Source organism: Thunnus albacares, chromosome 5 (genome assembly GCF_914725855.1).
Source record: "Thunnus albacares chromosome 5, fThuAlb1.1, whole genome shotgun sequence".
In the NCBI taxonomy this organism is placed as follows: Eukaryota; Metazoa; Chordata; class Actinopteri; order Scombriformes; family Scombridae; genus Thunnus; species Thunnus albacares.
The window spans coordinates 32,051,026-32,078,025 of NC_058110.1; the positions used below are offsets into that span (position 1 = coordinate 32,051,026).

Sequence of the window (27,000 nt, forward strand, 5' to 3'; positions counted from 1 at the left end):
AAGTTTCAACTGTATTTGTGAAACGGGACAAATTTTAGATGCGTTCCTGCTTCCAAAGTCAACACAAACTTCACATTCCTTCAACTTCCTCTCAGAATTATTTGTCTAGCGAAAGCCGAGGCTTTCCTGAGGTTACAAAACGAATGAATGAATGTTGATAATGTAAAATCAACTTGTGAATTGCTTGCAGTGCCACAGGTTTGGAGTCCAGCAGCATTTATTTCATGCTCCCCTTACTCTCTGCTGTGCACAGTCATAAAGAAAGAAAGGCAAAAAATGATGTAGGCCTATTAATGAAGCAATAATTCATTTACATTTTGTCTGCACTGATAAATAGGTGTTCACAAAATGGTCACAGCTTGCTGCAGGGTGCTTCTGGAAGAGAGTACAGAAAAATGTCAGTTCAGTAGACCCAAGTAGTGAAGGGGAGATAGTCAAATATACTTAATGCAAATCATCTCAAGCACACTGTCTACTACAAGGTTGGTCTTATGGGTTTTCATGCCATTTTATCAGTTGGTTTGAACTTGACAGCGGTTTCTTTTTATTAATAAAGTCCGTCATTATTTTGACCTGGCAGACCATATTTAGCTGCAACACTCTCCATCAAACGCACCTTCTATAATGAGGCGGGTTATTTAAACCGTCAGTTCTCCGCCCTCTGATTGTGTTTGTGATGCAGCTGCTTGTTGCTTATTTTGACTTGCCAATTAACTCTACTGTGAGTTTACCGTAAACTCTTTTTAATACCACTATCGGTCCTGCAGGATTATATAAACAAAATAAACTACCAACACGGCTGTTTTTATAGAGGAATATTAATGTTTGTGTCGCTTTTAACTGCTGCTAACAGCTACACCGTTCATCGACCGTTGGTCATATCGACAAGCTGCAAACGCCATTTTAAACCGTAAATCAGGAGTTTCTGTTCCTGCTGTTTGAGACCATCAGCGAGGAGGACCCCTCCTTCACTTTACCACAGTAAGGGCTGCTTATGCTAACTTAGTATGTGTTTTTGTGTGAGTGGATGTCTTGGCCTGGTCCGCTTTCTGTTTGCCTGTTATATCTAAAAACTATGATGCTGCCCAACAATGTCACTGGCTATCTAATGCTGTTGGTAGATATGATATTTGTGGCTGATGTTATGGCATCTGCTGCATGGACGTATTATAAGCATAGACTGTAAAAAAAAATAATATATGTAGCCACAGTAATATCACCCGTTAATTTGCGGACTCCCGTTTGGTTTTGAAGCTTGAGTTTGCATTTTGACCGTTGCCATCTTGGATTTTTGGAGCCAGAAGTGACCATATATGGACAAGAGGGTGGAGCTGACCCTAATGCTAGCTGCTAGCTTGGTTAGCACAGTGTATTTATAGTCCAGCAGCTAATACTAATTTTTTGCGAGTGAAAAACAGGCTTAAAACCATTAAAACAAAATGTACTGAAAGGGTCTTTTAGTACAATGAAACACTGAACAAAACTTTTTTAGGCGACCAAACTGTTACAGTTAACTTTCATAAACTGAAAAGATACTGATAGAGCGATGGCTACAGTCATATGTTATAAGGGATTGTTGGGCCAAGCCATACGACAGCTGAATACAACAGACATTGTGGCACACGAGGTCATTGACGGGACCAACACTGAGGACCACATCTACTCAACTGAGAGCATAGGACCAGTTCTCAGACAGGGGAGGAAATGGTTCACCAATCTAAGAATGAGTGATGAGTCTCAGCTAGATGTCAGCTAGATTCAGGGGCAATATGTGATGTGATGAGCATAAAAGACAAGAGGAGACTGGCACCTGAGGTGAAGCTACTACCGAGCCAAACCAAGTTAGTACTGTACTCAGGCCAAACAATATGCTCTATGGGGAACAGATGGAATGTGTTATGAGGGGCAAAGCACATAAACTGGACTTTGAGATAGTGAGAAGCAATCAGAGACCCCTTTTGTCAGGCTCAACCAACGAGCACTTTGGCTTAATGAAATTCACCATCCCTGAGGAGCTTCTTAAGGTAGAGCATAGCAGCACACAGCCCCTAACCAAACAGCAGCTCGTTAGCACCTATGATGATGTCTTCAGTGGCCCCATTGAATTGCTCCCAGGGGAAGAGCTGGACAGGAAAATAGCCCCAGTACAAGCTTCCCCACATAATTTGGATGTGGCACTCAGGGATGCAGTTAAGGCCCAGCTGGACAAACACAAGAGAGAGGGTCACTTGGCCTCAGTGTCAGAGCCCACCAAGTGGATTAGCAACATGGTGATAGTCAGACAGCCAGAGAAACTGAGGATCTGTATTGAGCCTAAGTCACTCAATCAAGCTTTGAGGACATCTCATTACATAATGCCAACCCTTGATGATGTATTATATAAACTGCCCAAGGCTCGCATCTTCACCCTTGTCGATGCACGTGATGCCTTCCTACAATGTCAACTAGATGAGGACAGCAGTTACATGACCACATTCTGGACATCTTGGGGCAGGAAGCGCTGGTTGGAGCTGCCATTTGGTGTATCCGTAGCCCCTGAAGCATACCAGCGAAAACAGCACCAACTACTGGCAGGGCTCAATGGGGTAGAACTCATTGCAGATGACATACTAATAGTTGGCAGCGGGGAGACAGATGAGGCTGCCATACAGGATCGTGATACAAAGCTGATAGCACTCATGGAGAGGTGCAGAGAAGTTGAACTGAGACTGAGTCTAAAGAAGCTGCAGTTCAAAGTCAGAGAAGTCAAGTTCCATGGGCACATTCTGTCAGCAAAGGGACTCACGGCAGACCCAGAAAAAATCAGGGCAATCCAAGAAATGCCCCACCCCACAGACGCTACAGCAGTGCAGCGGTTCATAGGGTTTGTGACCTACCTTGCAAAGTTCATGCCACGTCTCTCTCAGGGATGTGAGCCAAGGATGTGATATGGCACTGGCTACCTAAGCATGACACAGCAGTTGAGGAAATCAAGCACCTGGTCACAGCAGCTCCAGTCCTGAGATATTATGGCATGACCTAGCTGGTCACCATCCAGAGTGATGCAAGCCAGAAAGAACTTGGCTGCTGTCTCCTACAGGATGGTCAGCCAGTTGGGTTTGCATCCCGTGCTCTAACACAAACGGAACAAAATTATGCACAAATCGAAAAGGAATGCCTGAGCATTGTGTTCGCACAGGCCAGAGACACTTTGTACTGGCCCAACATGCAAGGTTAGATCAAGGACTATGTGAGCCAGTGCTCAGCATGCAATGAATACTCACATGAACAACAGAGAAACAATGTCACGTGCACTCCCCACATGGCCATGGCAGATCTTTAGCATGGATCTGTTCAGACAAGCAGGCAAAGACACACCCACAGAGGGCATGCATCAGAGACTGGCAGCAGAAAGACTGTTGGCTCAGAGACTGAAGACTCCTCTCCCAGTCTCTGACACAATCATGGAGTTCCTGAAAAGCTGCGGGCTAAACACCAAATAGCCAAATTCTAGTACGACAAGTCGGCCAGAGATCTGCCTGAACTGTCTATTGGCCAAGGTATCAGAATGAAGCCTCTACCTGGAGACAGGACTGGCAGGTGGAGGAAAGGAGCGTGTCTTCAACAGGTGGGCCCCAGATCATACCTGGTGGATGTGGAGGGGATCTTCTACTGGCGTAATCGGGTGGACCTGAGACCAGCAGAAAAGGAAACTCTAAGACACCACCCTGAGCAACACATCAGGCTGTGCAGTAGTCCTGCCCAAACCACAGTGGACAAGGATAAGGACGGTGACACTTTAGACAGAGCAATGAGCAGCCAAGAACTCAGGCTGGACAGGCACCTTAATAAAATTTAAACAGTGAGTTATATAAAAATTCACCTACATGCAGTTGTCTGGAAGGGGAAGATTAGCTAAAGAGACCAACACTGTTTTTTGTATGTGTAAACGTGTTTATTTCTGCTGTAAAGTTGGGCATTTTAACATGGAGGTCTATGACATTGGCTCGTGACGGATGTCTTCATATGGTCATCTGCTCTGCAGTGCTAACATTATGGTGTTTTTCCATTATTTTGGGGGTAGTCACACTGACCCATGACTCGAGTCAAACTGGCACGCTGTGGTTGTTTTTCCATTACACAGCACTGCAAAGAAAAATAAGTAGTTTACTTGTCGTATTCGCCTGCATTAGAACTGATCTGCTGAACAAAGGGCTCCAAATATCTCCATGTGTTGTTGTGTCGACTGGTTTTTAGCGCTGCTAACGAAGCTGCGCTAACTTGGTGAGGATGTTTCATTTCCTGTAAATTCTTCACGATATGTCTCCCGTTATTTAGTCATTTAGAAGCTTTTAATTTGAAGCAGTGAAGCAGTAAAGCAGGAAATGATGGGTTTGCATCAGCGGTAACTTAATGCAACTCTGATACAGCTGCCCCTCGGCAGGCTTCCGGAAAGCTGGCCAGTCAGAACAGAGTGGGCTCATGGGAAGGGGGTCCTTAAAGAGACAGGAGCGAAGACTGCCTGTTAGAAACGGGCTGAACTGAGGGGCTGCAGAAAGGGCCAGGAAAAGATAAAGGAGTTTTTTGAACTGTGAATCGTGCAAAGCTACTCTGGTGGAGTCCCAGAATAAAAATAAAGAGCTGGAAATTAGCATAATAGGTCCCATTTAATTATGCCAGTAAAAACTCCCGCCTACAAAGTGCTGTATCAAAGTGGAATAGAATTCTTTCTATTCTATTGTCAAATACTTAATGCCTCTTCTGAAATGGCCTGTGTTGAACAATGAAAAAAAATTATAAATATACATACTATTATAACTATTAAGTAGGCTAATACTTACGTATATATTTAATTATTACATTTATGAAAGAATCAAAGCAAAAATTTGTAAAATATTCCTTCAGAATTTCATTTATTAAACAACAAAAACTTTCAAATCATGGGTTCAGATTTACAAATTCCAAATAGAAAGACATGAAGACATGATGAGAGAGGCAAAAAGTGAGCAATGGACATAAATTGAAGCTAGAAAAAACCAGCACTGTCAGGATTTTGCGAAACCAGGCAATCTCAAACTTTTTGAGTCAAAATAGATGCACAATAGATCACAGACCCGTGTTTTAGAGGATTTTGTCTGAAAGAATCCCCTCTAAGAAGATACATTCCTTGGAAGTTAGTGCAATAAAAGTGAGATTAATCTATTTATCCTTTTGCTGGGAACTGCCTGCAGCCCTCTCAATGACCCCTGGTGGTCTTTGGATCCCAGTTTGGGAACCTTTCTTCTAAACAACAAACAAAATGAGTGGTTAGTGTCAGAAGCCCACGCAAACAAAAAAAAAAAACAGATGTGTTTTTTGCTGTGGTGTCACCATAGATACCGTTGGTGTCTTGTAGGAGGTCAGTGATCAGCAGCTGGCTTTCTTCCTCCAAAAAACAAAAAAAACAACACCCAAAAAAGTCACATTTAAATGCACAATCGCAGTCGATTGTCGCAATCGAAGTTTGTCTTGTATGTAATGATGGTTTGGCAAGCAACTTCCTAGTCTCTGTTGTGAAATGTCTATATTGTGAAATCACATGAATAAATCTGATCCCTCTAATAAATTTACAGTTTTTTTTTGACACATGACTTTTTGCGGTCTTATGTTCTCACGCTAATTTCAAAACTCACATATCACAGAGCTTATTGCTGCACTTTTTTATCGCTGACTGTGCTGCTAACCGGCATTCAGAATAGCATGACTCACCTTGGCAGCAGTGTTGATAGTTGTGATTCATAGGCAGTCTTTTTTCAGTGTAACCTTGTACTATGTTGTACTCTATATTTCATGGTACTATATTCATTACATCTTATGTTACAGCTACTCTGGCTGCATTGCTGTAAAAAAACAGGTAAATTTTGATATTTTATGGATTTATTACATGTAGTTTTAAGCTTGTAGCCTTTGATTGTTTTATTAGCTTTGTGATTAGCAACATTATTTCCATCTGTTGTAGACTATTTTGATAATTGACAATCATTTAAGATTTTAACAGTATAAATGACAAACATTCATTGTTACCAGCTTCTTAATTGTGAAGATTTGTTGCTTTTCTTTTTCTGGTATGTGATAATAATTAAATATCTTTGGGTTTAAGACTGTTTTAAGATGCCATCTTGGGCTTCAGGCAATTGCCATTTTCTGACATTTCATAGACCAAACGATTAATCAATAATGAAAAAAATCATTAGTTGCAGCCCTAATCTGTGGACCTGGTTGGTGATAAACTGATGCATACATTTCCTTTACAGGGATACTTAAAGCTGTAATGAATAGAATAGAATTTAAACATCAATTTGTACTATAAACCCTTCAGTTTATGTTGAGATCTTGCGTTCAAACAGCTGAGGAGTTTCTGACCAAATTTAGATCCAAGTCCATCCGGGGAGGGGGGGGTGGTCATCACAGTGCCCTTGACCCGAAGCCCATAGCCCACTGAAGCCTCCATACTCGCACTGGGAGGTGATGACAATTGAGAAAGCAAGCACCACATAACTTTTCAGCCTTTTGCAGTTCCCCCAGATTACAATTCCATAAAAACTCCCCTTTATCTTTTGACCTATAAAGGTTCTCCTGACATGCGGAGAAAAATCTCCCTGCTGACTGTAGTGCAGCACAAACCCTGACGCGAGGATTTTCCCAGTTGACTGTAAAATGGATTTGTGTAACCACCGCTGTCCCCTATTCACCCCTCTCAGTCTCTCTGTCTGTCTCTATGAAACAGAGGAAAGACAAACAATGGGCTACGCTGCTGCAAAGTGGCCTCTCTGCATGACATGAGTTGAAAGGTTGAAAAGAGGATTTGTTCTGTGGCTCATTTGAAGAGCGGAGCGGCTGTTCGTCATCCCACGCTGCAGTTTTTCCAGGTCACTGGGTGCTCGGAGGGTCATCAAAGTGGGAGTGAAGGAGCTGATTTTCTCTCCTCTACCTCGATCTCGGTCGCTGTTTTCTCTTTGAGTTTGAATTTGTAACCGTTCAACAGCATTTTACCCACAAGCAGATTCAGAGTCGCTGTGTTATTTACATGCCGTAGTTTCTTTTAGGAGGTCAGAGACGAGCAGAGTCTTCTTCCTCCAAAAACCAAAACACACCTCTGTCCAAATAAGTCAAATTTTAATACACAAGTCTGTGAAATCCATCATTTTTATTATTATCCTCAGTTACATTTAGATCAAACATGAGATTGGAGCTAAAACAGCTCACTGCAAACAACAAATTTTAACAGCAATGACCCACTGAAACAATCCTGGTAGTTTTTCTTTTCAACAAATGTAAATTTGAATTTCAGTTTCAATGACAGTTTGTACAATACATTTACATTTCTGACAATTTCAGCTACGTTTCTCCGTGAAAGGGCTGCAAGTGGTTGAAAATATGAGTCTTTACAAAAATCCAACTTTTTCAAGGTAACTTTTTTTTTTGACTGCTCTTGATGCCTCTGATTTCATATTTGTAATCCAAATTCTGCACAGGACCAACAGGATTTGATGTTGACTGTCGTCAGCTACAGTCATATTTAAGTGTCTTTTCTTGGAATTCGTCCACTTTGTCTGTTCTTGTCCATTTTGACCCACACGGGTCAAATCCTGAGCAGCCAAGAGGGCTGAATCATGGGAAGTGATTTATTAACTTCCTTTCAGTCAATGAACCAATGAGGTGCGCTCGTTTCCTTCTACTTGACACCCCGATCGGCAGGGTTGGTTGGTTTGGAGGTGGGGAAGTTAAAAGAAGATGAGCCGAGGGCAATGTTGACCCATAATCCTTTGGTTCCTGGTATACCTGGGGAAGATAAAGAGTCTCATATGAGTCCTAAAACAACAAAAAATAGTCTCAGATGTTTGTTTTATATGCTCAATGTACAAAAAAGAAATCAACAATGAATGCTCTTATATTCTAATATTTTATTTCATGATATAGAAGGATCACTTTAGGAGTCGAGTGGTAGGTTGTCCTCCTACGTTGCACATTTTTTCCAGGTCACATACACAGCTGGAAATAGTTTCCAGTACAGTAAATGTACTCTTGTTTGAGTAACGTTTGCTACAAACTACAGTGTCCAGCTGTTGTTCTCATTTAATAAAAAAACAGAAACTATCTATTTGTAAGCCATTTTTAAAGATTTACATTAGAAACCAATAAGCTTGGGGGCTGAGTGCAACAGACAGGGGTCGGGAAATCAGAAAGTATTTAGAGATGGACACAGGCGTCGTTGGTTTTAAATGTTTTTACAGGAAGAAAAATATAGAATAATGTCAGCCATTTAATTCTGAACAAGGCCGAATCAAACTAGTTGGACTTAACCAAGCTGTAAAGACCACTCTAGTCTGACTGTGTGTGTGTGTGTGTGTGTGTGTGTGTGTGTGTAGGGTCCTGCCTGCCTGTTGATTGCATAATATTTATGTGCTGTATGTTGACCTACTTACTAAGCATACAGGCATGTCTTTATATATACACAACATGTGTGCCATGTGTAGGGATGTGCTGGCATTAAACTTCCACGCCTCAAATATTTTAGGTTAAAAATATCACAGTAAACGGTATTATCACGATAATCCTACTATTAGTGCTAAAATATGGTTAAATGACTTCACACCATGATCGCCTCGGATGTTATTCACTGAATACTGTATACTGCAGCTTTGTTGGACTCTATTTTAATAGTGTAAATGTAGGTTGTTCCAGGGAAATTACTAAATGCAGCTCAGTGTCCGTGTCTCTTCGATTCTATGCACCTGTTGATATTTTGAAAGTTCATTAGACGTAAGAACTGTATCGTAAGTGTTATCTGCTGGGTTGAGAAATTCGTAACTGCACAAAGAACATAATAACATTTATTCTGGGCTCTTACAGGCCTGTAGCGCCAGTAGTCTTCCCCACTACACACCGTCTCCACATCACTAATAAACACTAGCAGAGAGGAAGAAGGTGAAGTGTGTGTGTGTGTGTGTGTGATCTTGACACAGGAAGTTTGGACTCTCACTGAACATTATGACTAAACACTCGTAAGATAGCATTAGTTAAGAACAGACTGCTGCCATAAACTAATGCGTTTGAAGTGCATTTACAACATTAGCGATGTTGATATAAACATAGCACAAAAAGTAAGGAAATTTGTGTTTGGTAGATTATTTCTTTGTTGCTTCTTGGCAATAAATCTTATACGGTTGGAAAGCCTGTTTATTTCCCCTTTTTAAATGGTGCCTCATTTGTAATGAACATGCATTTGTGGGATGAGCAGCAGAGCTGAGTATGTGGGTTGTGCCCATGAAAAATTTGCCAAATCCTCTCTGGCAGTGCCAAACAGCTTATTCTGCTGTTGCTATTGACTCTTGTTTTGAGCTTCTGGTACCCCCCCCCCCCCCTCCCCCAGGTGCTCTTTGTTTGTTTGATCAGCTTAAAGCTTTTTGGTTATCAAAATAGTTGGCAACTAATTTTTTGTCAGTCAGTTAATTGACACTCCTGACAGGCACAACGTGTTCTTTTAAAAAAAAAAAAAAAAAAAAGCAGAGGAGCAGCACACTGATGATGTCAGAGGGCTGTGATTGGTTGATTACAGTGTTGATCCAGGAACACAATGTTGGATGTTGATCCAGGAACATATCGTATTTGGCTAAATCACGTTGTGTTCCCTGGCACATACTTTTATGTACTTTCTGGTGCTGTTTTTTGTGGTTTGACCTATCGATATTTTTGACACTAGTGTGCTCCCAAAAATGTTGGGAAGGCTCTCCACAGAGCCCCAACCTCAACCCCATCCAACTCAACTGGGACAAACTGGAACTCAGACTATGAGCCAGGTCTTATCACTCAATACCAGTGGCCGACCTCATTATGGAAACAAAACTCTGCAGCCAGCTTCTCAAATTTTGTCGAAAGCCTTCACAGAGGAGTCTAAAGCAGCAGATACTTTGTTGAGTATGTAAGGATTTATGCATGCACTGTGTGTGTGTGTGTGTGTGTGTGTGTATATATATATGTGATGTTTACCAGTAGGTGTTGCCATGGTGACCCAGAGGGTGACTTGTCTCTGTTTGTGTCTGACAGAGTCGTTCTGACAGCTGAAGTCAGGCTTCATCGGCTCCGCAATGGGGGGCAGATCTGAGAGAGAGAAAGAAAAACCTTTTTTTGTTTCCGTTCTTATTTGACTTTGACACAAAAGATAGAAGAGAAGACAGGAAGTAAAGAAAAAAAGAGGAAGAAGCAAGCAAGCATAACCGCTGTAGTGGTTGGCCTCCGTGCTGTTAAACTAACCTACATTTGAAAGTGGTGTTATTTTGGAAAGCAGTCCATCTTTGTTGTTCAGAGCTTGTTGCTTAGAGACCACCTGTCATTCAAACAGTGCAGAGTTGTTGACAGGATGTTGATGATGTTGTTTCTATAGAGTCAAAATCATGACGCCACATCTGGGCTAAAGTCTGTCCCGCTGGCTTATGTAATTAGGGATGCACGATATTGGATTTCTTGCCGATATCCGATATGCCCATATTTCCAACTCACTGTGGCCGATTGCCGATTTATACACATATTTTTTTCCAGCTGGCTGAGGAGACTATTATGCATGCAAGCATACTAAGTATGATCAAGAAAGACAATATATGAAGGAAGAACTTAGGAAGACTGGAGTTCAGGAGCTCAGCATTAAAACTTTAATGAACCTGAAGTTGGAGCAGCAGAGTTTTCTTTGAGTTTGTTAGACAGACAGGATTAATGTGTAGGATTTAATCTCTGGTCCACACTCCAGAGCAGAAGGTGGCGGTAATGCACCTAATACGCTGGTTGCCAACCGACTGTTTCACCCCGGCTGTCCCGGTGTTTCGCTTCACTCAGCTGCCCGTCAGACCAGCTGCTTCTTCCCACTTTATCCTGAATAACACACCGGTACTCGTGCTCCAGTTGGATCCACATGGAGAGCCGAGGCTAGCTGTTATAAAAATGATGATTACACTGTGTATGAGTGTTACTATTTTATCTAGATCATGATAAATTGTTCCTGTCTCGTACTGCAACTCTGCAACATCATCAGCTGAGGTTAAAGGAAGTTCAGCATTATATTTGTAAAGAGGAAGATGTAGAAATTAAAATTCGTTGGAGACAAGGTGGGACGTGTCATCTGGGGGTCAGTTGGGCAAGAGGAGCCTTTTTCTTTGTAACTTCATCCTGCGTGTTACATTGTGAAACGTTCCTTCTTGTACAAAAAAATGAATTCTGTTAACTTTTGATACTTTGGCTCCGGTCTCTATTGTTTAATAGTCATTAAGAAGTCATTTTTTTAACACTAAAGGCTAACGTCCGTGGAGGGAAGCACAGTCAGGCGGCGGCGGAGGAGAAGGCGACATATCGGCCTCTCATAATCGGCAGAATTCCCCGATGCCGATATTTCATTTTAGAGCTTTTATCGGCCGATACCGATGACGCGCAGATAATATCATGCATCCCTATATGTAACTCTATGTAATCTGTCATTCAGCGTGTCTTTCATTTGTCTTTATGAAGAGATGAATCGTGTTCTTGGGGTGCGGCGTCCACTACAGCGCTTGTGTTTAGAAGTTGAAACACTACAAACACCACAGCTCACAGTGTGGGTACCTTGTCGTTCACCATCGTAACTTCCTAACACAGTCGTAGCTGTAATCTCCGCTGTTTTTTTTAAACGTCCACACTGTTCAGCGCTCTCTGTCCTGCTGTTATTACAGACGTGTCTGAGCTAACTGCAACCCATCGATTCCTCCACAGTCGAGCCGTGACATTTAACCTGCGATGGTGTGGGGTTTGTGGGAAATGTTGTTTGTTAAAGGCCACACATCCTTGTCTATACATATGAAGTGAAGATGTAAAGTTATGTTCTAAGGCTGGATTCTTGGTTATTTACGTCACTACAAATGTCAATTTAGAGATTTTGAATGAGGAAGTATCACTGCTCGTGATATCACTGGTCACGCTAACTAACCAGTTCTTCATTTTCCATCACTTCCATCACTGTGCACAGAGGATATCTGTCGCCTACCGAGCAAAGACAACAGCATCAGTTGTTTCAACAAATCCCTAAAAATGACATTTATACATTCATGTGACAAAGATCTCTAGCGACCGTAGGAATTATAACCCAGACTATGATCCTTCCTGAAACTGATGAAGTCATGTTTTTTTTTAAACTAATGATCGTCTCCTGACCTTAACCCTGTGGTTATTATTGTAGTGGCCTAACTTTTTCAGGAACTTCATCCCACACCACATGTTAACTAAGTGATCATTTTAACCCAAACATCATTATTGTTTAACAGTGATGTGTAATGGTTTCGGAAAGCACTGACACACGATGACGTCCTGCCGATAGAGGAACTAAACAACCTACGAAGACAAGCAGACATTTATTTGTATGACGATAATCTTTAATAGTCTATTTATTTACGCTACACTGAGCCAAACATGCATTTAAGGAACTGTGTTAATCTTATCATACTTAACTTGAAACTTAGCTCCATGGAAGTATTCATCATTTTATTTTGCCTCACGCCATATTTGACCTTTTTTGAGGAAGAGCTGCCATGAAGATTAGTGAGGTTGTCTTTATATGTTCTGAATGTTCTGGGCAGCGATCCAAACCAACTGGTCCATTTCAAAAACATGTTTGTCGGTCTGGTGAATGTTTTTCTCAACTCTGAGATCTATCAAAGTGGTTTTTCAGGTCAGATCGTGTTTATGTTTGCATGACTTTGCTCCCAGATGTTTCTCGGAGGTGATATCCACTCCTACCTGTCTCTTTGTTGTGTTTTTTTTTTTTTAATGTTTTTTTGTTCCACCGTAAGAGAACAAGGTGTGCAGATAGTGTGAGTCACGTGCAAAGCCAGATCTGCAGTAGGTAGCTCTGTGGAAGTGCTGACTCAGTATTTGTGTGTGTGTGTGTGTGTGTGTGTGTGTGTGTGTGTGCAGGGGAGGTATTTGCATGTCTTTAGTGCAAGTCTACATTTTTTAATGTGAGCAATTTAGTTTCTTTTCCCTTTTTCACTTCTGTATTCAGTGCGTCAAAGAGTCGGTTCTTTGTCTCACTCATCCTCCAGCGGTTTCTAGTCGTGCAGATAGTTTAAGTTTTTTCTGCTGAGGTTATGATAATCTGTCTTTGAGATTTCCACCTCTACCAGGCATGTTTTGGGTTTTTGTGTGTGTGTGTATTTAATGCTCGCAGCACTTAACAATGTCAGTGTGTCCACAGAACACATCGTAACTGAAAGTAACGATTATTTTTGTTATGCAGATTGTTTTCTCAGTTTTCTAATTAACTGTTTGCTCTATAAAATATCTCAAAATATTACAAAACACCCATCAGAGTTGAACAGATCTGAAGGTGACGTCTTGTCTTCCTGGTAATGAGGCTTGAGATCGATCATGATATTATTAAGAATACTGAGACAATGAGTGATTACTGTCATTGTAGATTAATTTTTGTATCATTTTCCAACTATTTGATTATTCATTTCTATTGTGAAAGGAAGTGAAATTGTTTGTTTTGACAGTTTTACAGTTATAGAACAAAGAAAACCAGAAATATTCACATCTGAGAAACATAAGAAATCAATATTGTTGCTGATGAGTTTGCTGTCAATCAACTAATCAGTTAATTGAATAATTGATGGTATAATATCGGCTCTAGAACAGACTGTCTGCTGTTGTCATGGGGACTATTTCTCTTGTAGAAAGTAGTTCCAGGTTTTATGTGATGGTTTGTTTGCTGGGATGAATCTTTTTGTTTTTGTCTCCCAGATACAGTTTCAGGTACTCGGATGACATTCCTGGTTAGCGAACTGAAAGAAGACAAACAGTTATTTTCTGCACACGGAGTTCAACCAGCAAGGTCAAAGGTCAAATGTTTAGAAGTCAGTGCAGATTCTTCTAAAAAAAAAAAAACAACACACGTGATCGTACAGTTTTTGGAAGCCTTGTAGTCATGCACGAAGGAAACACGTGCAGGCACGCATGCATGAAACGCACTTTGTTCCTGATCAAATATTTGATTTATCTTTTGGGGAGAAAGTTAAAGTCAGACTTAAAAATAAAGTTTACTGTCTGTGTGTGTGTTTGTGTGTGTGTTTGTGTGAAGGTTGTGTATTGATACTGTGATACTTTTTCAATATCACGTGTTTAAATGATACGATAACCGTTAATTATACATTCAATGATATCGAAAGTACCAAAGCTATAAAAAAAAAACCAGATCTATGATCAGATTTTCAACCCGCGGCTGCACAGATGAAACAACAAGGAAGAAAAACAACTGTAACTGTGGCTGTTACGATATTCTCTCCAGCAACAAACAAACACCTGACTGGTCGGTCACGTGCTGCTAATTAGACTTAGCCGAGGCAAATTTAATAAATAAAAAAAAAGGAAAAACATGATCCTGTTTTGTGTGCTGAGGGCTTTTTAAAGATATCGAAAGATGTGTCAAGTATTTTATATTAGTGTTGTATCAAAGTATAAATGGTGTCATGACAACCTCAGTGTGTGTTTGTGTTTGTGTGTGTTTGTGTGTGTTTGGTCATACTTCTGTAGAAATGGTTGCGGGCGAGCAGACAGGCTGGAGAGTTGACGCTGGTCATGGCGTGTTTGATCTACGAGGTCTCTGACCTGCAGGGTCACCGTCCTAGAAAGAGAGAGAGAGAGAGAGGGAGATAGAGAGAGAGAGAGAAGCTGTTGGATGATGTCACTCTGAGTCAAAATGAGCTTCAGCAACAGTTTGACAGTAGTTTTTTATTTTTTTTAATCAACTGGACGTTGCTGAGCAAAATCTTGTTCTTACAGATCGTAGTCAATAAAATGAAAGATACAAACACTACAGCTGTGTCTCAAATATATAATAATTCTGTTTTAATCATTAAAACAGACAGATGAAAATATATTTTATCAGATTTTTGTGACGTTTTTAAATTTTGAGATTGTCATTAGTGTTCCAAAATCAGTTTGATTTAACATCTATAGTAAAACAGATCATTTTCTAAATAATCCAATGATGTAATTAATTGTTTATAAAATAGAAAAATAGAAAATATTTCTGAAAATATTTAGTTTCTAGAGATCAATATGATGTCTGAACAACAATACAAAACCTAAAGATTTTCAATTCAATCATACATGACAAACTAAAATAGGAAGTCTTCACATTTGAAAGGATGGAACCAACATGTTTTTGTCTACAGCAAATGAATCAGCAACTATTTTGATAATCAATTAATCGTTTGTCATTTTTTAAGTAAAAATACCAAAAATTCTTTGGTTCCAGCTTCTTAATGAGAATTTCAATACTTTTTAACATTTAAGGACTGAATGATTGATAGATTAACCAAGAGAATAATCTGCAGAAGTCATTTATCAATGACAGTCATTCTCTCTTGATCAGCTAATGGATTAATTTGATTATTTCAGCTCTAATCTACTTGTTTAAGCCACGTGTCGTTTTTGTTAGTACAAAATGGCAACGACACACAGTAGTTTACAGTAGTTAGTATATATAGTATCAATATATATTATGGAATTGTGTGCGTGTTGATATAAAGTGTTTTTATATTTCCAACAGAAGATACTCCGGACGGTTCGGCATGAACAGGCATCACCACCACGGCTCAACAAAGAAAAGAGCTCCACCTGTAGAGACTTAACTTCACAGACGGAGCGGAGGGACGGAGGGATGGAGGGATGGAGGGATGGAGGGACGGAGGGAGAGACGACGTGGTGGTGGAGGAGAGAAGGATGTGGAGAGGCACGGAGGGAAGGTAAATAATGACCAGAGCTGATAGTCCAAACAAGTTAAAAGCAAACAGAGGAAACTGTTTATTCCAACGAAGGCAAGGACAGTTTGTACAACCTGTCACCTGGAGCACTGATGCTGCTATTATTAGATACTCTGTGTGTGTGTGTGTGTGTGTGTGTGTGTGTGTGTGTGTGTGTGTGTGTGTTTTGCTGTTCCCTTGAGCAACAAGGGAAATGCTGTAAATGTTTATCCAGACATGGACACAAATATTCCCTAATTTACATCTTTATGTCTATAAATGTTTAGATTTATTTTGTTACTGTGAATATTTTTTGTAATTTCAATCATACATGCTCCTTTATTTGTCGTTTTCTGATATTTACTGTACAGTAGTTTATATATCATCATACGCATCATACATATATATCAGAGGTCTACATGTCTTTATGTCCAAGTGAGAACGACACATTATTTTTTAATTTAAGCATAATTCACTTATTTCTTGACTGACTTTGTTCATCTATCACAATGAAGACCACATACTTTAATGTGTTGATCTTCTTGTGAGAAGCTTGGTTATCAAACAGAAGCCTTTTTATACAACATTAGCATTATTCTTTCATATTATTCTCCTTCTATATCTTTGATTGTTTGTCTCTGATGGTGTATCTGTAGTTTTAGCAGTTGAATCTAGTGTCTCAAATGTTGTTTCCTTGTATAATTTGATAAAAAATCCCACTTTTGCACCTGGATCTTTAAATCTTGAGTAATTTGCGGTACATTGGACATGATTTTCTTATTTGAGAGGTTATTATTTTGAGATATAGAGAGCCGAGGTCACGACATCATGTCCAGGCCTGCTCCTGGTCCTCCAGCTTCTGCAATCTCTCATTCAGCGTTTGAAGAATGAAGTTTGTTCCTGAGGTTTATATTTCATATTTTAGGACAAATCAGCACTTGCTTTTAGATGTTTTTAGTTGTTGTGAGCATATTAAAAACTACATCTCCCATGAAAATTGACCACAAATAGCAGTGCAGGTACCATAAAATTTACCAACACAATCCTCTGATGTCATTTTTTAAATTTAATCTCATGTGTGTTGAAATGTCTACAGTGTTCAGACCCCTCAGTCCAGCTGGTATTACACACGTCTGAACTAACAGCAACCCTACGACTGTTTGTGAAAGGCTGTGAAAAACCAGAAATATTGAATAAACAACAACGTTACACCTTTTTAAAAAACAGTAATTTCTTCTGCTAACTCTCTCAGTCCATGGAGCAACTTTTGGATTTGGGAGTCGGTTGATATTTAAAGGCAAAATAAATCAGTTTATATCATTGTTTCCATATAAATCATTTAGAGTTCACTCCATGCTCTTAGAAATATAGAAATACACAATATTAAAGAGATTTTGTAACCTACAAAAAGGATCATAGGCCAAAAAAAGTAACTAAACCTTGGAGAAAAACACAAACTAGCAGTATCAGAGTCATAAGGTCTCCATGGTGATTAATACTGCTATTATATTAATCTCCTGAAATGTCTTGTTGTCATAATTTGGATCAGATCATAAAGAGATGAAGACTTTAGTGGAGCAGGTAGACTAGTGATGAGCCGTTAGCGTGACGTGTCCTGAAGTCAAAGTCAACAACCCGACGACCGCGTTGTGTTTGAATGATGACAGTTCAAACAGTCTGTATTTTATGTTAGCTTTAGATAAAAGTTGCTTTTTCTGGTAACAGGAACTCTCAAAATATTTGTTTTTGTGTTGAAATCTAAAACTGGATGATGTGGCGGCTGCTTTCCTGGAAGCGGTCGCTGATTTGTTTTTTACAGTTAAGGTTAGTTTTGAAAGACTTCCAGTTAGACTTTGCTGGTGTTGTTATTCTGTGCTGCTCTGGGTATTTGAGCATTAGCTGTATGATTAAAAGGCAAATGTTCATCTAAATTTTCATTTCATGCATCTTTCATGCAAGTTTGATTAAAGCAACCACAACTGGTCTGGAAAATGAATTATATATGTGCGGATAAGATCTAAATATAAAAGAATAAATAGAGCTGAAGGTCATACAGTGTTGGATGTTGTGTGTCTGTTTCCTGATGGATGTTACTGTCAATGTGTTTAGATGCACTTAAGTACCCAGTTACAGTCGGCTTCCTCCAGTAAGCAAGTTTCTTACCGGTCTTGTAAACTGGTTATTGTAATCGTGGTAGCGGATCAGAGAAACCAGGTAGATAAACACTGGATACACTGATCTCTTGGTCATGTATACGCATAACCGGGTTTCTAACTGGCTTGTTACAAGGATGAACTACTGCAAAGCTCCTGTCAAGAGAAATATAGTTTGGTTAAATAAAATTACTTGGGGAAAAAGTGGTTCAAGCTACTTCATAAAATTTTTTTTAACAACATCTGCAATGCAATACAAAATTATAACACACAGGCTAACACAAGCAAGTAGCTTGTAGAAGTTAAATAAGTCAGTTTCCACCATCAAAATGTTTAGTTAAATTTAGACACACTGACACACAAAGAAACAAACACAAACAGCGTCAGGAAGCAGCATCTTCTGTCAATACATGTAAAATAAACAAACTACATCTGCAAAATAAAGGAAGAAATCTGTTTGCTGATCTGCTGCATGTACACATAAACTCCGATTACTTGTATAACCTGGTTACCGTGGGTAACCTGGTTACTTAAGTGCATAAACACACACTCATTAACATCCTTTACATGGGTTTCTGATATAGAGGAAGCTCAGCTGCAGCCTCGGTTATGTCACAGTTGAGTCCGTGTGGTATTTCATACGTAGGTGATTTCTCTTCACACACTGAGGCTGATTGATTCTCACACAGTGAAATGTTTTGAGCACAAAAATTCCCTGCAGATAACTGATAGCAGCTTATCTGTGAAATGCATCTCCAGCACTTACTGGAGGCACCAGTAACACTCCCAACATCAGTCCCAAAGTAGAATCTAACCTGAAGTGCAGTCTGTAAGCAGCAGGATGCAGTTTTCTTGTGTTGCTCTGCTCTTCAACACAAATCAGTCTTTGAACTGATTTAACAACTGATCACCTCTCAGCTTTGATCTGAAGCTGCTGACGTCCACATAAAGATAAACGGTGGAGTAAATGTTGCCTTTTTCATTCACAGTCCCCTAATTCAAGGGACAGGAATTCATTGGCCCTTGTTAAAAAATTCTTTAAATAAAGTCATAATTCATTTTTGGTGTCAAATAATTTGCAGTAAATGAGAGTCTGTCTTGAGCATCAGCAGACACTCCGTCAGTCGGTCACTGCAGCCAGCTTCACTTCAGTTTGGGGACTTTTTCTCTTTAGTCTGGTCTTCAGCAGTAAATAGATGTCAAACAAGAACTGTCCACTGGACTGTTATCCTGCTTCATTAGTGTCGGGATTATTCCTACCTCACCTTTTAAAATGAAGGGAATATGAATGAAAACAAACACACTATTCAACCAGTAAGGATGCAAACAACCTCAGTGCTGTTCAGCCCGATGTGTTATGAACAGCACTGTAGCGCTGATACCAAAATAAACTGATGGAAAATGTAAAGACATGAACATGCAAATTAATGCTAAAACAATAAAAAAAACAATGCAAACTGCAGTTCAGGCCTTCTGCTTTTTGTATGCAGCTAAATTTTAAAGACTCTATGTTTGCGTGACAAAACCAATGATACCTGATCTAGTTTTCTTACTTCCAAATTCCTCCTGAGTTGAATGATGAAATTAACTTTGATAAATTCTGATGAAAATGCTTGAATATTTAAATGTAGGTCACAGCCTTTATGATCTGAATTTATCAAGATACATATTTTTCAGTGAAGGCAAATATCTCCATCTGAACTGAAGATTTCAACATGCTGTGTGTGTGTGTGTGTGTGTGTGTGTGTGTGTCCAGTGAAAAAGTCAAACACTGTAATTCTGGAAAATCAAGAACACGACTTGAACCATTTCTTGTGTGACCGACTGTCTTTCATTCAGACGTTAAGTTTCCTGCTGTCGTGTTGTGCGAGTGTGACCTAAACACACACTTATATAAGCCCCGTCTGTAGGAAAAGATGTAGGGGAAAGGTCACATCCGCCCACTGTTGATTCATCGTCCTATAGAGGATGAATCTCTCTCTCTCTCTCTCTCTCTCTCTCTCTCTCTCTCTCTCTCTCTCTCTCTCTCTCTCTCTCTCTCTCTCTCTCTCTCTCTCTCTCTCTCTCTCTCTCTCTCTCTCTCTCTCTCTCTCTCTCTCTCTCTCTCTCTCTCTCATGAGCACACATGATAATATGATTATCCCACTTTAAAGATGAAGAAAAAGGGACAGAATGTATTTTTTAAAGAATCTTTCCTGATTCAACCTTTCCATCCATCAGTAGATCTGAATGAAAGCATCAGCTGAGTACAAAGAAAGAAGACAGGAGAAAGGGAGAAGGAAGGAAGTAAAAAAGGAAGGAAACAAGGTAGGAAGGAAGTGAAAAAGGAAGGAGGGAAGTAAAGAAGGAATGAAAGGAGGAAACAGGAAGGAAGTAAAGCGGTAAAGAAGGAAGGAAATGAGGAAACAAGACAGGAAGGAAGGAAATAAAGAAGGAAGTAATTAAGGAAGGAAACGAGGAAACAATTAAGGAATGACAGAAGGGAGGAGAGGAGGAAACAAGGAAGAAAGTAAAGAAAGAAGGAAATAAGGAAAGAAAGGATGAAAGAAAGAAGGAAACAAGTAAGGAATGAAAGAAAGAAGGGAGGAAAGGAGGAAACAAGGAAAGAAAGGATGAAAGAAGGAAGTAATTAAGGAAGGAAAGGAGGAAACAAATAAGTAAAGAAAGAAGGAAGGAAACAAGGAGGAAAGGAAAGAAAGACAGAAAAAATGAAAGAAAGGACGAAAGAAAGAAGGAAACAAGTAAGGAATGAAAGAAAGAAGGGAGGAAAGGAGGAAACAAGGAAAGACAGGATGAAAGAAGGAAGTAATTAAGGAAGGAAAGGAGGAAACAAGGAAGAAAGTAAAGAAAGACAGAAAAAATGAAAGAAGGAAACAAGGAAAGAATGTGTAAATACTACAATCACATGAGCATGCTGGACGGTTGACTGATGATAAACAAACACCCACCTGGAATCAGCTCTTCGCCCTCTTTTGTTTCTTAAAAGTTTTTACCTCAAACCGGCTAAAAAGCTCAAACTGGACTTCTGCAGAATCTTGCAGCTCTCAGACAGAAATGTGCAGGAAATGAACCCCACATCTGCTGGTCCCCCGGCGCTGGGAACGACCGTGCAGTCTTGGCTTTCATACGCGGCAGTGGGAGTGGCTCGTGTTATAGAGGGTCAAGTGGCATTCGAGTCAAAAGGTCAGCAGTAGTTTTTAGATCACGGATACAAGGCGGCTTATTTTAGCTCTGATACGACCTACATGACAGGAGGATGTAGGTCAGAGGTCACAGTGATGTAATTGGAGGGTCTCCCTCCGCTGGCATGACGCTGCAGAAGTTAAACACTTTTCATGTTAACTGATAATCACCAGAATGTGACGTTTCTGTCATAACCTGGACGCTCGTTGTTCTGGTGTTTCTATATTATCAGACTATCAATCTATGTTAAGTTTCTGCAGGTGGAAGTAAGGAAGGAACTAAGGAAGGGAAGAAGGAGGGAAACAAAGGAAAGGAAAGGAGGAAGTAAAGAAATTAAACACTTTTCATGTTAATTGATAATCACCAGAATGCTTGTTCCTTTCATAACCCGGATGCTCATTGCTGTGGTGTTTCGATCAAATCGTGTGTAACAATTCTTAAGTTTCTGTAGGTGGAAGTAAGGAAGTAAAGAAGGAGGGAAACAAGGAAGGAATGGAGGAAGTAAAGAAGTAAGGAAGGAAACAAGGAACTAAAGAAAGAAGGAAGGAAATGAAGAAGGAAGGAAAGGAGGAAGTAAAGGAAAAACACTTTTCATGTTAACTGATAATCACCAGAATGCTTGTTTCTGCCATAACCTGGACGCTCGTTGCTGTGGTGTTTCGATCAAATGTTTCTTTAGGTGGAAGTAAAGAAGGAGGGAAACAAGGAACGAAGTAAAGAAAGATGGAACGAAGGAAAGGAAGGAGTAAGGAAGGAAACAAGGAAGTAAGGAAAGAAGGAAGGAAATAAAGAAAACACACTTTTCATGTCAATGGTAAATCACCAGAATGTTTGTTTCTGTCATAACATGGACGATCATTGCTGTGGTGTTTCTTCACCACCAGTCAGTCAAACCGTGTGTGACGTGTCTCTTTGGACTGTCTATTGGTGCAGTTTAAGTTTCTGTAGGTCGTCCATTCATTCTTCTGAGGAAACTCCAAACAAATTGGAAACACCAAATGCAGCAGTGGAGAGCAGACCAGACTCTGGACGAGCCTCCTGGTTCAGTTCTACATACAGTATTTATGCTGCGTTCACGCCATAACGGAGTTATCGGAATAAAGAGATTCTGACTTATAAACAGCAACTTTCACTTGTAATTACAACCAGGAAACCTGGTTTATTCTGAAGGTGCTGATGTACAAAAGCGCTTTATATAGCAGATCATGTCAGCCGAAGTCTGTTGTCATGGTGATTAAACCCAAATTTAATGGATATAGTGTCATGTTGGTGTTTTTAACCATCACTGTAACCAACTCTGAAATCATACAGCCGTCTTGAGTTGTTGTCACAAATGGTAAGGATGGTAAACTTTCCCATCTTTACCATCAATCCCGTATTTCATCATTCGTCATTATACTTATAAATATAATGCAATAACTGACTTTTTTTGGCAATTGGGGGCAGCAGAAACAACTAGTGAGCACAACACTGACATATCAGCTTTTAAGTTGATGTTGAAGTTGTTAGCAAACAGCAGTTACGGAGCAACATTATCTTTCATCTAGAGTCGTGTTTCTGTCCACCTGGTGAATTGAAGTCCAATATTCACTCTCTTTTAGTGCTGTTTTTGCTCTCTACCAACTCAAGCGTCTCTGATTGGATAAATTTAGTATAATTTGTTGCACCAGAGTGATAAAATCACATTTTTCTGCAGGAAACAACCAAAACAGCCATTGAGAGCAATTTAACACTGATTTATGACATTCCCACACACACACAGAACATATTATATTCTTCATTTAACCTTGACAAAAAGCTCTTTCTACCTTTCTACCGCAGCTCGGTCTCAAGTCTCTAATCCACTTACAGCCAAGAGAAATCTGCACTAGTTTACACTCAGCAGTTCTGCTCCTCAGCACCATTTAAAACATAATCTCACTGGATTATTTTGATAAGATTTGTACTCTATTGTTATTCTGTGGGGAAGAATGACTCAAGGGGAGAGATTGCAGGTGGTGACGCATTGTGAAGTCACTTTGCACACTTTCATAACACTGAACAAAACCTGGTGACCTTGGATGCATCGGCCTGCTACATACAGATATAGAACAAGACTCAATGTTCATATAAGACCATTTTGGAGCTGTTTTGATGAAGGCTAGCTTTGTCCTCTTTTCCCTGCTGTCTTTATGCTAAGCTACGCTAAACAAGAACCACAAACGCAACCACTTGATGACACAGAATAGCTGAATATGCAGGCTGTAGTACAATTGGTTAGAGATGCACAATAATATCTGCATGTCATCGGTATCGGCTGATAAAGGCTTTAAAATGAAATATCAGCATCAGCACGAAATGAATATTTCTGCTGATATGATGTTGCTGTTTCGCCCTGATGACTCTCCGTGTGGATCCAACCGGAGCATCGAGCTGCGGTTTGATATTCAGGTTAAAGCGGGAGGAAGCAGCGGGTCTGTCGGGCGGCTGAGTGAAGTGCAGCCTGCAGAAGTAGGACCGGGACCGTCAGGGTTGAAAGAGTCCACGGAGGAGCTGCTGTGTTCGGCATCACAGATAGGTAACACCTCGACTGGCAGGATGTACCACTCTGTTTGGAAAAAAAATTCTTCTTCTTTTTGTTTATAAGGGCAGTTGGCATACAGCGTATTAGGTGCATTACCTCCAGCTTCTGCTTCGGAGTGCGGACCAGAGATTAAATCCTACACATTAATCCTGTCTGTCTAATAAACTCTACCAAAAATACACTGCTGGTCCCACTTAGCAACTTCATTAAAGTTTTAATGCTGAACTCCTGAACTCCAGTATGAAGTTCTTCCTTCATATATTGTCTTTCTTGATCATATTTAGTACATCTATGATTGCATGCTCATCCAGGTGGAAAAAAAATCTGTGAAAATGAGTCGGAAAATATCGGCAAAACATCCGATATCGTGCATCCCTACAATAGATGTGGGACGGTTTGTTCTTGTTACACAAGAATCTCAGCTGCTGCAGCTGTGAACGGCTCTTTCAACAGGACTCCCTGGTGATATAAGAGCAGTCTTTGCCCCACAGCCTGTGAAACAACAAGTCTCTTATTAATCCATAGTAATGACATGGATGCCGAGGAGATTTGCCTTGTCAGCCAACGGCTGAGTGATAAGGTTTTAGAAGGCAGAGAGTTTACAAAAACAAGCTGTAAATCCGCTGACTGCAGATTGAACTTCAGCTTCTGTTGGATCAAACCAAACAGTATCTGGTCATAAAGGCCTTTTAACATGCTTCACTTGTGGAGCATGAAGCCTTTTTCCTCTGCAGAGTAAACTTACCAAGTTACTAAACTTGCTTGCTGCACTTTCATTGGCAGAGTTGCTGTTGGAAATCAGTGAAACATTGCTAGATATCTTTTTTTTTCTTCCTTTTTATGATGGTTGGAGTGAAGAATGAATGCTGTAGTAAGAGGAGATGCCCAGATATGAAAGCATAAGTTTTCAGTGGAGAATTCCTTTGAATATCAAACTCTCACTGCCTTGTAGGCTTAAAAAGTCTGCAGCTTGCCCTTTCATGGACGACCCCAGCTGCAGTCGGCTTGGATTCACAGCAGTTGCACTGGATTCCAACAGTGACCCAGTTTGTCAGTGGAAAATAGTGTGAAATTATCCCAAGGAACTCTGTAAACCACTCCTGCAGCGTATTCCAGTCATCTTCTGTCCATTCTTATACACATTTGTAACTAAATATAGCGAACTACACAGCTTGTTGCTAGCGTGATTAGCTGCTTGTAATTAAAGTAAGCAAGTTTAGTTACAAGCAACATGGCTTCTAGTGCAGCTCTAGGACAAAATAAAGTCAAACATCAGAAAGCATAACTTGTTTAACAGAACAATTATGACTCAAGACATAAATGAAAACACTTGACTGACACTTAAAGAAGCTGCAGCACAGTAGTACATTTCTTCAAGAACAGGGTTGGCGATTTTCTTTTTTTTTTTTGTTTATTGTCAACAAATCCCATTTAAAAAAAGACCAAAACCAACAATAGTCTGTTTGTCAATACTCTGCATCTTTCCTACAGAATCTGTAGGATTATAAAGGATAAGTCTGCCAATTTTTAAAAAATATTTCTCTTTTTGTCAACAAATCTCATGTTTGGATCCAAACCAACAGTGATACTGAAGGAGAGAACTGTGTGTGTGTGGCTGTACTACCAGTGCCGTGATGTGAACCATGGTGCGACTATGTTCAGCATATGTGTATTAATTTTCGTGACCAGCAAAAAAATGGATGAATGAGATTGATCACGGCTGATCAGCTGAAAACCGGCCGATCGATCGCTGCATCTCTAAATTCTGGCATTATGATGGATGTGTGGGATAAGTCAAAATAAACTGCTGTGTGTGTGTGTGTGTGTGTGTGTGTGTGTGTGTGTTTGTGTTCATGGTAATGAAGGAACAGGTCACCCATCATTGACATGTTTTTAATAGTTTTTGGACAACGGTGGTCTACGGCACAGAGGAATAACTTATACAAGGCTTAATAAATTTCCAACAGTGAATTTATGGCAATAAGTAAAATACAGAATATCACCAGATTTAAAACTCAAGCTACCAGTGAGGTGAACCAGTATGAGACTTACACAATGTGGAAACGTGAAACCTCCCACACACACACGCACACACACACACTGAGAATGGACTTTACAGTGAAATATGAGACATCTTATTTACAGCGGTTCAACTTTTTCAATGAGGGAAAAGGAGAAGATGCACTTTTAAGAACTAGTTATATTAGTAGGATTTTACTACTTTGTTGAGTGGAAAAACTTAAACAGACACAAATTATTATTCAAGCAGAATATTTTTTTATGCGTCCAGAGTTTATTTTAAGGTTCATAGTTGTTTTCTTTGCAAAGTAGGTTTGGTTAAACTGGAGATTTGTTTCCGTCTTGTGTGAATGTTTGACAGTCACTCGCCCGTTTGGACTAACAGTGAACAATTAAGATGGTGAGTAAAATGTTATCATAGCAGATAAGACAGGTTGTAAAAAAAACAAAACAAAAAGTGAAACCTTAAAAACAAAGTTAATCAGCAAAATATCTGTTGATCATCCGACTGTTCGAGTTCACTTTAAGGACTCTTTTAACATTTCAGGACGTGATAGTTTCAATATAACCACGATTATGATATGATGACTAGTAGATGTGATACTTTGGTATCTGCTGTAACTTGAGCCGGTTGAGAAATGAAGCTGCACTCAAGCCAAGAGTTTCCTGTACGAATCTACGCCAAAACGCCAAAGGGCAAGCGATGAACGATTCGAATGAAACCCTAAACTTACTTAACCAAAATCTCTCACAGCTCCAGAGCTGCCAGAGTGTTCAATCTGTTACTTTAAGAAGTCGATCGCTGTTATGGAGTCTAATTTTAGAAGCAAGAAACATGAAACGCAAAAGAAGAGCTGTTTACAAATGATCTGCTTCAAAATATTATTCATTTTGGAGGGAATACGACTTTATCTGAAGCGTATGTATTCATCTTTTTTGAAATATTTAGAAATTGTAGATTCATTTAAACTTTACTCTTTATATTCAGTTGACTCGACGCGTACTGTAACTTCCTTTCACTTCCTTTACTGTTCAAAAAATATTGTACTTCTTTATCTCTCCTCGCAAGCTCTACTTTGTGATCAAACTACTCGATAAGGAAGCAAATGAGGTTTGGATGATTCATGCAGCTTTTCTGTTCAAGTAGCACTCTCAAGTTCTACATAAGCTCTGTTCAAGTGTTTACTGTCAACAACAGGATGTTCACATGGGACCGAAATAACCGAGATCGAAGATCGTCAAAAGGACAGGTTCATTTTTCTGCCTACAGTTAAAATCAAGAAAGTAAACAAGGTGTAAA

General features: G+C 39.8%; 1 long non-coding RNA gene across 1 annotated transcript in view; it reads left to right on the top strand.

The window, feature by feature from the left end:
• Window positions 1-563: 563 nt before the first annotated feature.
• LOC122982165 overlaps window positions 564-27,000 on the top strand; it is a 67,077-nt gene continuing 40,640 nt past the window's right edge. Inside the window, exons 1-2 of the long non-coding RNA XR_006403408.1 lie at window positions 564-981; window positions 15,590-15,785. This is a non-coding gene — a long non-coding RNA (uncharacterized LOC122982165). The remainder of the gene's footprint in view (window positions 982-15,589; window positions 15,786-27,000) is intronic.